Source organism: Balaenoptera physalus (assembly GCF_965194825.1).
Source record: "Balaenoptera physalus genome assembly, chromosome: 5".
Classification (NCBI taxonomy): domain Eukaryota; kingdom Metazoa; phylum Chordata; class Mammalia; order Artiodactyla; family Balaenopteridae; genus Balaenoptera; species Balaenoptera physalus.
In genome coordinates, this window is record NC_138884.1 from 105,610,751 (window position 1) to 105,624,618 (window position 13,868).

General features: G+C 41.2%; 1 protein-coding gene and 1 long non-coding RNA gene across 7 annotated transcripts in view; one reads left to right on the top strand and one right to left on the bottom strand.

The window, feature by feature from the left end:
* LOC309661222 overlaps positions 1–13,868 on the bottom strand; it is a 151,669-nt gene that overhangs the window by 132,421 nt on the left and 5,380 nt on the right. The gene's annotated exons all lie outside the window — the stretch shown is intronic.
* FAM184B (family with sequence similarity 184 member B) overlaps positions 1–13,868 on the top strand; it is a 123,454-nt gene that overhangs the window by 10,413 nt on the left and 99,173 nt on the right. The gene's annotated exons all lie outside the window — the stretch shown is intronic.

The window sequence follows — 13,868 nt, forward strand, 5'->3', positions numbered from 1 at the left end:
TATGTACTTTTTACCATTTGGGCGTCTTTAAAGTAGAGAATGAGAATCTAAATTACACGTGGAACAATGTGAGTTCAGAATCCCTCTAAACCTTTAAAACTTTTCACTTCTCTGTCACAGCTAATTGAATACCACACTTTTTTCTTTTTTTCTCTAGCAACTTACCTTTATTGAGTCTTTTCAAAGCATTCAGTCCAGTTTTCATTGGAACAACAACGTACTCTTTACATTCGTATATAACTGACCTAGTGTGGTGTTAAATCACATAATTATAATAGAAAATAAACGGGCACAGACAAGTGACAATTAGTGTGAGAAGTGCGGTGGCTTTCCAGAGGAAGGATGAAGCGTATTAAGTTATCCACATGTTTGCTGAATGGAGACTGGTTAAAAGAGCTTCTACTGTTTTTATACAAAAATAAATACAATTTTGATATGCTACCAAGTAGGAAGTACGAAAACATTGAACAACCTGAGGGATCAAGAAAGGTTCCCTGAGATACGTAGGGACTATTATTGGTAGACTTTTGGTTGATTCCAGTTTCTCATTGTTATAATCAGTACTGTGATGGACATTCTTGAGACTCTATCCCTGCATTCTTGCTAGATTATTTCCTTGAGACAGATTTCTATGAGCAAAACTCGCCTTTGTTACAGGTAGATTCCCATAAAGAATATCAGGAAAATTGGAAGAAAGCGACCTGGAAAATATTTATCTATTAGTTGAAAACAATCTAATAGGGAGTTCCCTGGTGGTCTAGTGGTTAGGATTCGGCGCTTTCACTGCCGTGGCCTGGGTTCAATCCCTGGCTGGGGAAATGAGATCCCACAAGCTGTGCAGTGCGGACAAAAAGAGAAATCTAATGGACAAGATGTACGGAGGCCCTTACTTGTTAACTACAAAGCTTGCCATTTTAAAAGGCACTTACTACAACTCTCTTCTCCTATAATCCAAACACTGGAACAGTTCCGTGGCAGCAACACTCATACTTACAGAGACAATGGTGTAATTACTTTCAAACTATAGTGGCATAATAACAGGCCCAGGCTGTCAGCTCACATTATGACTGTTTAATGGACCTATTTGAAGTTACTCACTATATTCTGAGCCTCCAGGGTAAAAGGATACACCTGGAAAATGCTCCCAGGTTGCTCAAGGCATTAGAGAAACAAGCAGCTCTCTCACGGCTCAGGGGCCCAGCAGAACCAATAAACACACCAGCAATTCTCGCCGATCTCACGAGGAAGCCTTTCTCTTAGCTGTGGAACCTTCAGAATATGAAACAGAAAGAACTGCTTGTGAATCTTTGATGTTGTCATCAGGAATAATGTTCCCAGCCTGCTGAGGCAGAAAAATTTTCCTGGAAAGATATGCCCCTGCCTGCTGAATCCTGACCAGCTAGCATATAGCTTTACCCCTTGAACTTCAGGCTCTCGTTTTGTTAAAATGCAAACCCAAGAGATTATTCAGTCTTTTACAGCTTTGTGCTAATTGTATACTTGGCACTTGCTGTCTTCTCTTGATAGTAGCCGTGGTAGACCAAAAAATAGCCCTGCCATAGATATCTTCCCTGGAACCTGTGAATGCTACTTTATTTGGAAAAAGGGTCTCTGAAGATTAAGCATGTTGAGATAAGATCGTCTTGTATTATCTGGGTGGGCCCTAAATCCAATGACAAGTGTCCTTTGAAGAGAAAGGCAGAGGGAGGTTTGAGACAGAAGAGGAGAAGACACAGAAGAGGTGAAAGCCACGTGAAAATGGAGGTAGGGGTTGGAGTTATGCAGCCACAGGCCAAGGAACACCTGGAGCCACCAAAAGCTGGAAGTGGCAGGAGGGAGTGTGGCCTGCATTCACCTTGATTTTGAACTTCTGACCTCCAGGACTGTGATAGAATGAAGCTCTGTTTAAAAAAAAGAAATAGGTTTCAGGTGTACAGCGTTATAATTCAACATCTGTGTACACTACCAAGTGATCACAGCACAAGCGTAGTTGCCATCCATTGCCATACAGTTGACCCCCTTCACCCTTTCACCCGCCCCCAATCCTCTTCCCCCTGGTAACCACTAATCTGTTCCCTGTGCCTATGAGTTTGCTTTTGTTTTATTTTATTTTTGTTTTTTTAGATTCCACATGTGAGTGAAACCATACAGTATTTGTTTTTCTTCATCTGACTTATTTCATTTAACATAATACCTTCAAGGTCCATCCATGTTGTCCTAAGTGGCAGGATTTCATTCTTTTTTATGGCTGAATAGTATTCCAGTATGTGTGTGTGTGTGTGTGTGTGTGTGTGTGTGTGTGTGTGTGTGTCTATCCATCTTCTTTATCCATTCATTCATTTATGGACACTTAGGTTGTTTCTGTATCTTGCCTATTGTAAACAATGCTGCAGTGAACATCGGGGTGCATATATCTTTTCAGATTAATGTTTTCATGTTCTTCAGGTAAATACCCAGAAGTGGAATAGCTGGGTCATATGGTAGTTCTGTTCTTAATGTTTTGAGGAATCTTATACTGTTTTCCACAGTGGCTGCACCAGTTTACAGTCCCACCAACAGTGGGTTCCTTTTCTCCACATCCTCACCAATATTTTTTTCTTGTCTATTCAATAATAGCCATTCTAACAGGTGTGAGATGCTATCTCATTGTGATTTTTTTTTTTTAAATAATGCCATTGTTTTATCCTGACTTAAGGGTGTATCTTTTTTTTGTGTGTGTGTGTGTGTGGCTGTGTTGGGTCCTCGTTTCTGTGCGAGGGCTTTCTCCAGTTGTGGCAAGCGGGGGCCGCTCTTCATCGCGGTGCGCGGGCCTCTCACTGTCGCGGCCTCTCTTGTTGCAGAGCACAGGCTCCAGCCGCGCAGGCTCAGTAGTTGTGGCTCACGGGCCCAGTTGCTCCGCGGCATGTGGGATCTTCCCGGACCAGGGCTCGAACCCGTGTTCCCTGCATTAGCAGGCAGATTCTCAACCACTGCACCACCAGGGAAGCCCCTCATTGTGATTTTGATTTGCATTTCCCTAGTAATTAGTGATGTTGAACATCTTTCCATGTGTCTGTTGGCTACCTGTATGTCTTCTTTGGGAAAATGTCTATTCAGAGCCTCTGCTCATTTTTAAAATCAGGTTGTTTGTCTTTTTGTTGTTGAGTTGTATGAGTTCTTTATGTATTTTGGATATTAATCCCGTATCAGATATATGATTTGCAATTATCTTCTCCCATTCAGTAGGTTGCCTTTTCATTTTGATGTTGGTTTCCTTTGCTGTGCAGAAGCTCTTTAGTTTGATGTAGTTCCATTTGCTTATTTTTGCTTTTGTTTCCCTTGCCTTTAGAGTCACATCCACAAAAACATCGCTAAGGTCCATGTTAGTGATGTTATCGCCTATGTTTTTTTCTAGGAATTTTATGGTTTCAGGTCTTACATTGAAGGCTTTAATCTATTTTGACTTAATTTTTGTGTATGGTGTAAGATAGCATCTAGTTTCATTCTTTTGCATGTGGCTGTCCAGTTTCCCCAACACCATTTATTAAAGAGACTGTCCTTTCTCAACTATGTGTTCTTTGCTCCTTTGTTGTAAATTAATTGTCTATATATCTGTGGATTTATTTATGGGTTCTCAATTCTGTTCCATTGATCTGTATGTCTGTTTTTGTGACAGTACCATATGTTTTGATTACTATAGCTTTGTAGTATAGTTTGAAATCAGGGAGTGTGATACCTCCAGCTTGGTTCTTCTTTCTCAAGTTTGTTTTGCTATTTGGGATCTTTTGTGCTTCCATACAAATTTTAGAATTATTTGTTGTAGTTCTGTGCAATATGCCATTGGAATTTTGACAGGGATTGCATTGAATCTGTAGTTTGCTTTGGATAGATTGGACATTTTAACAATGTTAATTCTTTCAATCCATGAACATGGAATATCTTTCCATTTATTTGTCGTCTTCAATTTCTTTTGTCAATGTCTTATAGTTTTCAGTGTACAAGTCTTTCACCTCTGTGGTTAAATTTATCCCTAGGTATTTTATTCTCTTTGATGCAATTGTGAATGGGATCATTTTCTTAATTTCTGTTTCTGTTAGTTCATTATTCGTGTACAGAAAGGCTATAGATTTCTGTATATTGACTTTGTATCCTGTGACTATACTGAATTCATTTATTAGTTCTAACAGTTTTTTGATGGAGTCTTTAGGGTTTTCTATATGTAATATCGTGTCATCTGCAAATAATGACAGTTTTTTTCCTCCCTTTCTTATTTGGATGCCTTTTATTCCTTTTTCTTGCCTAATTGCTAATGGCTATGTTGAATAAAAGTGGCAAGAGTGGGCATCCTTGTCTTGTTCCTGATTGTAGAGGAAAAACTGAAAGCTTTTCACCGTTGATAAAGTTCTGTTGGTTTAAACCACAAGTTTGTAGTGACTTGTTATAGCAGCCATGGGAATTGGGTCCATTGGCTAACTTTCACAATATCCTCTTCATCATTACCAAAGGCTTCTTCCTTCTCAGACCCTGCTGAGGTTCTTGCCTCTGATAATTGTCAGAATCAACTAGTGAGCATTTTTAACAAAAATTGAGACCAGTGCATTAAAACCTTTGGGTGGGGCTCAGGCAATTATGCGTTTTAAAAGCTCCACTGGTGACTGTGACTTTAGACTGACTCTGAAATCACTGCAATGGGTCCTTGGCCTTTGGTCTATATAATATGTCCAGGTCTGTTGCCTGGCCCTGGACTTGCTCTGTCTGGTAGCAGAGAGACTGTGTGTTTGTCTTATTTCTTCCGCTTCTCTAGGAGCTCTTTAGGCCAGTGCTGTTCAAATGTTAGTATTAAACACAAATGGCTAGGCCCACCTGCAACATTTCTTGTTCAGTTGATCATGGGTGAGGCCTGAGAATTTGCATTTCAAACAAGCTCAGGTGATGTTGTGGACTACAGTTTGAGAAAGCCTTTAGGATCATCAGGGCTCTCTCTTTTGCCTTCCTCATATTTGAACTTCCAGAAGCTTCTAGCATAGTGTCCTGCTCTCAATAATATTAATAATATGAGCTGAATTACTTAGAACTGTGAAACCCTTGATGACAAGGACCTTGCCTTATACCTTTTAAATATATCTTTAGCACCTCCATTAATGCCAGGACACAGGGAGTGACAGTAGGAGACATATTAAAGGGTGGGTGCACCAGCAAAACTCCCATCTATAAGGGATGCTAATGCATCTCTGGGTGCCATCACATCACAGGAAATGCAGAAGGATGCCAAAATGGCAAAAAAACCCCTTAAGAGAGGTATTGTGCATGCCTCAGTGGCTGTTTCCAGTTTAGGCGTGACTTGGAAGAGGTTATGAAACAATGAGGAGTACAATAAAATGCTTTGTGAAGGAGGACACCACTGGTTAACCTCAAGACTTCAGTTTTGCTGAGTAAATATGCAGGTTTGGGGCCAGAGCTGAATTGCTCCAGACAGTAAAAGAAAGATTAATCTCCCCTCAGCAGTTCTGCTCCATCCTTTTCCTCATGTTGCATTCAGTCTCTTAAATAGGCATTGACCAATTACAGGTTTGAAGGAATGACAGATGTTAGCCTGCTAGTTTACCCATGTGTCTTGGTCTAGCTTTGCAGTCTGCTGATGATTTTGTTATGATTAGGATTACAGAAGCATTTGTGGGTAGAGTAAGGATCATGCAGATAGGATGTGGTGGGTGGGTTGCATGAAGAGTGATAGCTTCATATTTTGAAGCAAAGTTTATTTAGATCATAGTTTTGGTTAAGCCAAACCAATTTCAAGGAAGTGAAAAAGAACCTGTTACTGGTTTTCATCTGTTTTCTTCCCAGGGTGCTCTGCCCTTGAGAAGCATACCCCTCAAACATCTGCTTTTCCTTGCACTTGCAAGCTCATTAATGGCCATTTCCCAGAGAGAGACCCAGAAATAGCCAATTCCATTAAAAGGCTTATCATTAAGTACAATACAGCTCTTTATGTGGGAGGATAGCCTCTGAATAAGAGTCCATTAGGGCTGTGGGCTGGAAAAATGGGTCAGCTTTCTTTTAAGGGAGAAATTAATTCAGCAAGCAAGAGCCAGAAATACTGTGACATTCATCCTGTACAGCTTTTCCTCTTCATGCTGCCAAAGTGCGTCTGTCCAGACCTGCTATTCCTGTCCTCAGGCCCCTGGAGCAGGGCGCATTTGTCCCGAGGAAGACTATCGAATTGTATGGTGACAGCCTAAATAAACATGAGCAAGGAGATCAGAACTGAGTATAGGGTGTGTGTGTGTGTGTGTGTGTGTGTGTGTGTGTGTGTGTGTGTGAGCATGTGAGCACACGCACCCTGAATATAATCTAAACCAAGAAAACAAAAGTTAATCAGTAACTTATTCGCTGACCTCTTTCCCCTTTGCTAGGTCCTAATGTCAGTTCCATGAGAGGTGGCTCATCGCCAAGTCCATGTGGTGCTGTCCCCAGAGAAGAGCTGATAAAAAGAAGCTTGTTTCCAGTATAGGAGGCAAGTGCTTGAAAGGACTGTCCAGTGTCCAGTCTCCTCCTGCTAACTTAGGCAAGCTGATTCACAGGGTGTGGTAGGCCCTTGGTAGCTGGGGTCGACAGGCGGAGGAAGAACTAGAGCTGAACAAGTGGGAGCTGGAGAATAAGCATCCTGTTGAGAGTAGCCAGGGACACAGTGTCCAAAAAGCACAGAAAACACAGGAGTGAATCAGGCACATATCTGCAGTGGGAGAGCTGGTCAGCTGTGTGGGCCAGGACAGTGAGGGATTCCAGAAGGTGGATGATTCAGAATTCAGAAAAGCTGCGAGTCAGAAGTGGATGTTCTGCCCAGATTCAGCAGGATACCCTGCTAGTAGGTTATGGACATGAAGACTCAACTCTACAGAAGGAGAGAATTGGCAGAGTGGCAGGTTCTTGGCAAACAACATAGAAAATTTAACGCACTTGTAAGACATTCAAGGAGGAGATGTCTTGTAGGACATTTGTTGTCTAGTTGTGCTAGATTGGATTTTGCATTATTGTTCAGTAAATATTCATTCACTCTTATTGCCCACTACTACCCAAAGAGCAGAGAGTCTGTCCTCATCCCATCCATGATGGGCTTCTTGAGATTTGCTTTGGTCTGTGGAATGTTAGAGAGTGCGAACACAGGCAGAGGCCTTAAATATGCTCGTGCAGTTTGGTGATCACCATGAGAAAAGCATGTGCTGATTGGCCTCTGCCCCTACAGCCTAGTGCTAGTGAGCAGACCCGAATCCAGCTCACAGCCTCAAGCCAAGCCCAGACAATACAAGACCTGAAACGCAGGGCAGATCCACTCAGCCAAGCCCAACCACGGTTACCCTACATGAGAATAAATGCTTCTTGTTGTAAGTCATTGAGTTTTGGGGGTAGTTTGTTATGCAGCATTATTGTGGGCAGTCCCTGACTAAGACAGAAGGGCTAGAACTCAGAAAAGATATCTCAACTAGAGATGCAGTTTTAGTAATTATCAACTCATAGAGGATAGTCCGTTTATTTGTTTATTTACTCATTCACTCAGCAAATATTTAGTACGAGCTGATTCTAGGCTGGGTACTTATTCATTGATGTGGAGGAGATTGTCCAAGATCCTCATGGAAATAGGTCTCTTGGCATCTTTCCCAGGGAGAATTTGCCAAGTAAGAAATTGCTGTCAAAAACAGAACCTTGGGGATTGCTAGCCCATGAAAGAGAGTCTGAGAAGGAGCCTTCTGAGAGGTACCAGGAGACACAGGTGAAGATGGTGTTTCATCTGGGAGAAGAAGCCTTCAAGAGGGAGCATTGACTGGTGGTTGGTGCAAATAGGGAAGATGGGTTGAGGCCTAAAAAAATGTCATTATGAGTGGTCATTGGTGGCCTGGGTGTCTTTAGAGTGATGGACCAGGGTTGGGAGAGCCTGGTGCTGAGAGCCATGTGTTGGCTTCTGTATTAGTCAGCTTGCGCTGACATAACAAAATGCCACAGACCCCATGACTTAAACATCAGACATTTATCTTCTCACAGTTCTGGAGGCTTGAAGTTCAAGATCAAGGTGCCGATAATGTTGGTTTTTGGTGAGGGGTCTCTTCCTGGCTTGTAGACAGCACCCTCTCACTCTGTCCCCACGTGGCCTTTCCTCTGCACACATGTGGAAAGAAAGAGATCTATGGTGTCTCTTCCTCTTTTTATAAGACACCAGTCCTATCAGATTAGGATACCACCCTTATGACCTAATTTAACCTTAATTACCTCCTTGATGGCCCTCTCTCCAAATACAGTCACATTGGGGGTTAGGGCTTCGACACAGGAATTTGGGAGGGAACACAGTTTAGTCCATAACAGCATCAGGAGACTTGGTTCTGGTTCCAGCCTTACCACTGCCTAGGCCACCCCTTGAACTTTCCCCAGGGCTCCCTGTCCTGATCTAAAAGGCACAGCAGCCACCTTACCTACCTGCCTCAAGGTTGCTGCGAGGAGAAAGTGAAATAAATTCCTTGTATCTCTGGGGCAAGTCAGGGGTACAGTCAAGGTTTACTTAGTTGCAAAAGGGATCCTGGATAACCACCCCTACCACATTCTATCCTCCCTTTCCCTGTGGGTCCTGGATGGGCATCTGTTTCCGTGTTGGCTTTTCATGCCTCTTCACTGCTGCTGCTGGTTGCCTTCTCCATCTGTCCTCCTTGGGAAGAGAGGCTCCTCAGAATTTGTATATGAATTCTTTATGAACTGAGCATGTCATGAAATTCTGAGATGTTTACAGGGCACAATGTGATGTGGGGAAAGAGCCCTAGCTATGCAGTCAGCCAGGCCTGGATTCACATCACGGGCCTGCCACAGACTGTCTAGAGCCTTAGAAAGTTATCTAACAGATTCCTTAGATTCCTCACCTGACGAATATTGGAAAGAGTGCCCACCTTGGTGTGTAGAGATGGCAACTAAATGACATAGTAAATGGATGAAAAACACAACAGCGAATGGATGAAAATTTTCATGACTTAACTTTAAGAACCTAGATGCCTGGTATCCAACTTCGAGCTGCTTGCTGAGCTATGGTGCTGTGCAGTGTGACACCCCTCCCAATGATGCAGGCTAGTCCTACCCCTGTAGAGATGGTCCTTGGGAAAGTAAAGGTGTCCAGGCAGTGTCCACCACTTGGCAATGTCTGCAGAGGCAGGACAGCACATCAGGGCAGTGAGCTGATCCCTAAAGAGAATGAGTCCAGTGGAAGCAAGGATGTGGAGCTAGAGGGGACTGGGAGAAACAAAAGCCGGTCCCCTGAAAACCCAAAAGGTTGATAGTGCCGTATGTTTACTGGAGGTTCAAGTCACATTTCCTTTGAATCTCAAGGACAGGAAAGGATGCAAGCAACCTGTGTCCATCAACAGATGAGTGGATAAAGAAGGTGTGGTATATATATATATATGTGATATATATATGTGGTATACACACACACACACACACACACACACACATGCACACACACACAGGGAATATTACTCGGCCATAAAAAAGGATGAAATTCTGCCATTTGCAACAGTATGGATGGACCTAGAGGGTATTATGCTTAGTGAAATAAGTCAGACAGAGAAAGTCAAATACTTTATGTTATCACTTATATGTGGAATCTAAAAAATAAAACAAACAAATGAATATAGCAAAACAGAAGCAGACTCACAGATATAGAGAACAAACTAGTATTATCAGTGGGGAGAGGGAAGAGAGGAAGGGAAAGATAGCAGTAGGGGATTAAAAGACACAAACTACTATATATAAAATAAATAAACTACAAGGATATATTGTACAGCACAGGGAATATAGCCAATATCTTATAATAAATTTAAATGGAGTATAATCTATTAAAATACACTATTTGTACACCTGAAACTAATATAATATTGTAAATCAACTATACTTCAATAAAAAAAGGATAGGACAGGATGCCCAAGCTGATGTGAGGCTTATATTGCCTCTGAGGAAAGATAGACTGAGTTTAGTCACAGCTTCAGAAGTTTGCTCTGGAAATCACCTCCAGTGCCTTCCTTGGTGGTTGTGGTACTTAACAGTTCATAGTGCTGCAGAAGATCTGTGTCATCTGCACATTTCAAGTATATTTACCCCAGAAGGTGCTGGAACTCAGTTGAATCCATTCATTCCTTCCCATATTTCCAATGTGTCTAAAACTATCTCCTCTCTATAACACAGAACAGCATTGACCAATTTCATGGCAACGTTTTTGAAGGTAGAGCTTGGTGTAGAACCTTGGCAGTTTTATGAAATATTTCACACATATAAAAATGTATAGTACCTATATGGAGGTACAAAGAATAATGATAAAATAAGCACATGTATTTACTATTCAGCTAAAGCAACAAGACATTATCAATTACTGTGTGTCCCTCCCTAACTGTATTTCTTCTCCTCCTCCCCAGAGGTAACCACTGACCAAAATTTTGTATTTGTCAATTCTCTTGCTTCTCTTTAGGGTTTGCTACATTTCTCTAAACACTAGTAAACAATATTTGGGTTTTCTCTTTTTTAAGATTTTTATATAAATGGTATATTCTTCTGGAACTTGTATTATTACTTAATATTGAGAGTTTCAGTTTTAAAAAAGATAAACTGAGTTTAAATGCATTGTTGTTACACCTGGGGAAGTTCTGAATTGGCCAAAAGAGGCTGAGCCACTTTTTCTCCACCTTTTTCCAACTACCTTTTATTCCCCTTTGTATTAGGCTTACTTGACTTTTTTACTCAGTTAAATAAGGTAAACCATCTGAGCGGAGAGAAAATGAAGTCCAGCAGCGCCACCAGCATGCAGCGTAGGGAGCGACAGAAAGGAGGAACGTGTCGTTGTGATCCCTGAGCTGTGCACAGCTGTCGCTCAGGCGCCTCCTCCCACTAAATGCCATTTAACGGCCCCCGAGAATCTTATTTATCACCCCTTTCGCTTCACTGTGGGAGTACCCTCACTTATGCAATAAAAATGACAAGTCACCCTCTGCAGATGCTTTCAACAGGCACTAGAGGTCGAAGCCGTCTCTTCCTCTTGCCTTGGAAAAAATTGCACCTGTCACATTTCTGAAACAGATACAAAAAAAAAAAAAAAAAAAACAAACCCAGCCTTCGAAATTATCTTCGCAACAACAGACAGCTCCTTGGCTACAGAGAGGCAGCTTTCTGGCTGGTTGGTTCTAGGATGCATGCGCCCATACTGAAACCAATTGCGGGCTATTTGAAATTTCAGTCAAATATACTGCAGTCGCCGATACTGAATGAATGATCACTAATGGCTAAACTGACGCTAAGATTATCATGAGACAGTGCTGCTTCTAAAAATATATAGCCTAAGTCCCTTTTTTTTTATATCATGGCCTTCCTCTTTTATTTTTTTTTATTTTTACTTTATTTATTTATTTATTTATTTTTGGCTGCATTGGGTCTTCGTTGCTGCCCATGGGCTTTCTCTAGTTGTGGACAACAGGGGCTACTCTTCGTTGCGGTGTGCGGGCTTCTCATTGCGGTGGCTTCTCTTGTTGCGGAGCGCAGGCTCTAGGCACGCGCAGGCTTCAGCAGTTGTGGCTCACGGGTTCTAGGCTCAGTAGTTGTGGCGCAAGGGCTTAGTTGCTCCGCGGCATGTGGGATCTTCCCGGACCAGGGCTCGAACCCGTGTCCCCTGCACTGAGAGGCGGATTCTTAACCACTGGAGCTAGCGATGACCTGGAGATGATTTAGTTATTCTCCCAGTTCACACACTAGAGACTAGGGAAGCTAAGGGGCTTCTCCGAGGTCACAGAGCTGGTTAGTAGCAGGGGAGGGTTAGTTGGAGGGAGAGCATTAGTTTTGGTTTTGGTGCGTTGAGTTTGGAGGTCCTGTGAGACATCCCAGTCAGGTGTCAAGGAAACAGTTGGATATTTTTGATGGTCCTTTAGGAGAGAGGTCAGGGTTTGAGTTATAGATTTGAGGGTGGACAATGTTGAACATTTCACTCACACATATTTCAACCCTGATTCTGACGTGTGCTGCAGAGGTTGGAAAGCTTAGAATTATATTTCTCAGAATTCCTTACAGCTGGATTTCTTGATGTGATTCTGGTGATACCAATCATGTGCTCCCCAACAAGACATTTATTGTCACTTTATATAAATTTTGCCATGAAAATTTCAGGTATTGATATATACAACATTTCAGTTTACTGTTTCCCTGTTGCCCAGTTTCAAAAATGACTAACATATGCTAACTTTGCCTCATTTGGACCCATATCTACTCCCTACTTCTGTATTATTTTAAAGCAATCTCAGAAGTATTTCATCCATAAATATTTAAGTGTCTATCTTTGGAAGATAAGTATTCTTTTTTTATAGCATATCCTTAATATCATTATCACACTGAAAAACTTAACAGTAAATCCTTAGTATCACAAAATATCTGTTCGGTGTTCACATTTCACCCATGTTTTCTTCTAGTAGTTGTATTGTTTCATAGTGTTGTCTGATAAAATTTTTACAATTTTCTTTTCAAATCGGGATTCAAATAAGGATTTATATATTGCAACTCATCTGGTTGATATGTCTTTTAGGTTTCTCTTAATCTATAGTCACACACACACACACACATACACACACTCCCGCCCTTTACTTGTTAAAGAAACTGGGTTATTTGTTCTAGAGTTTCCAACAGTTTGGATTTTGCTGATTGCACCCTTTGATGCTTTCTAACATGTTTTTCTGTCACTTATATATCCTATAAATTTGTGGTTCCATTTACAAGACCGAGTAGATTCAGGTTCAAATTTTTGGTAAGAAAACTTCAGAGAAAGTGTCGTGAATGTCACAGGAGTCCTTCTAAGAGGGAGGCAGAAGGGTCAGAGGCAGAGCACAAGATGTGGTGATGGAAGCAGAGATTGGAGTGACGCAAGGAAGGGGCCACAAACCACGGCATCTTCAGAGTGACCTCTAGAAGCTGGAAACGGCAAAGAAACAGATTCTCCCCTGGAGCCTCCGGAAGGAAGGAATGCAGTCCTGCTGACACCTTGATTTTAAGTCTTCTGAGCCCCAGAATGAGAGATAATAAATTTGCGTTGTTTTAAGCCACTAAACTTGTGGTAATTTCTTACAGCAGCAATAGGAAACTAATACAGTAGGTAAATAACAACTTAGAAAGGCCTTTACCCTTCTCCAAAATTATAAATTAATATAATATATAAAATAAATATAACTAAATTAATCCATAGTCTCTTCTAATATTTTTATGGTTTTATTTTTTATTTTATATTGTTACTCTATCTGGGATTAATTTTGATATAAAGAGTGAAGTGGGGATCCAGCTTTATTCCTTCTCAAATGGTTAGCCAATTGCCCTATACATTTATTGAATAAATGCCATTCCCCATGGACCTGAAATTCCATCTTTACCATGAACTTAGCAATCAGGACTCTCTCCTCTGTTCTAGTCATCTGTTTCATGTTTAGGACCAAGCTATTTAATTATTATAATTTTATAATAAGCTTTGATATCTGATAGGGCTAGTCCACTCTTTACACTTGTTTTACAAAATAGTCCCTGTATTTTCACCTATTTAATTTTTCATGTGGTTATTAGAATCAGCGTGTCCAGCTCCACCCAAAATCCTGTTGATATTTGTATAGACATTGCTTGCATTTATGCATTAATTTAGAGAGAATTTACATATTACAGTATTAAATGTTCCTATTCAAAAACACAGGAGGTCTTCTCATTTACTCTTTTATGTCTCACGGCTTTAAAGTTTTCTAGGTCTAAATTCTACACATTTCTTAATTTGTTCCTCTGTGTGTGTGTATATTTGCTGCTATCGTAAATAGAATATTTCCTCCCTTAACTTTTTTCAGCTGGTTATA